This window comes from Fulmarus glacialis, unplaced genomic scaffold (genome assembly GCF_000690835.1).
Source record: "Fulmarus glacialis isolate BGI_N327 unplaced genomic scaffold, ASM69083v1 scaffold9015, whole genome shotgun sequence".
Lineage (NCBI taxonomy): Eukaryota > Metazoa > Chordata > Aves > Procellariiformes > Procellariidae > Fulmarus > Fulmarus glacialis.
Window position 1 is genome coordinate 52,916 of NW_009213598.1, and position 219 is coordinate 53,134.

Here is a 219-nt window from a genome sequence, read left to right on the forward strand (position 1 = left end):
AAACCCACAAGGCCGTCCTTCGAGCCGCCGCAAGCCTAGGTGCCGGACCTGGCTGTTGCATCTCGCGTCCCTCACCCACCTGCAGGCAGAAACTCCGAATTCGCTGCCCTGTTCTCCTCCTCCCCGGTAGTGAGAGAAAGGAGGAGGGGTGCAGGAGCTCCTGGGGTTACTCAGGCATTTTTTCTCTGGCTGACGGGGACTGGTATAGGGCTGTGTAAT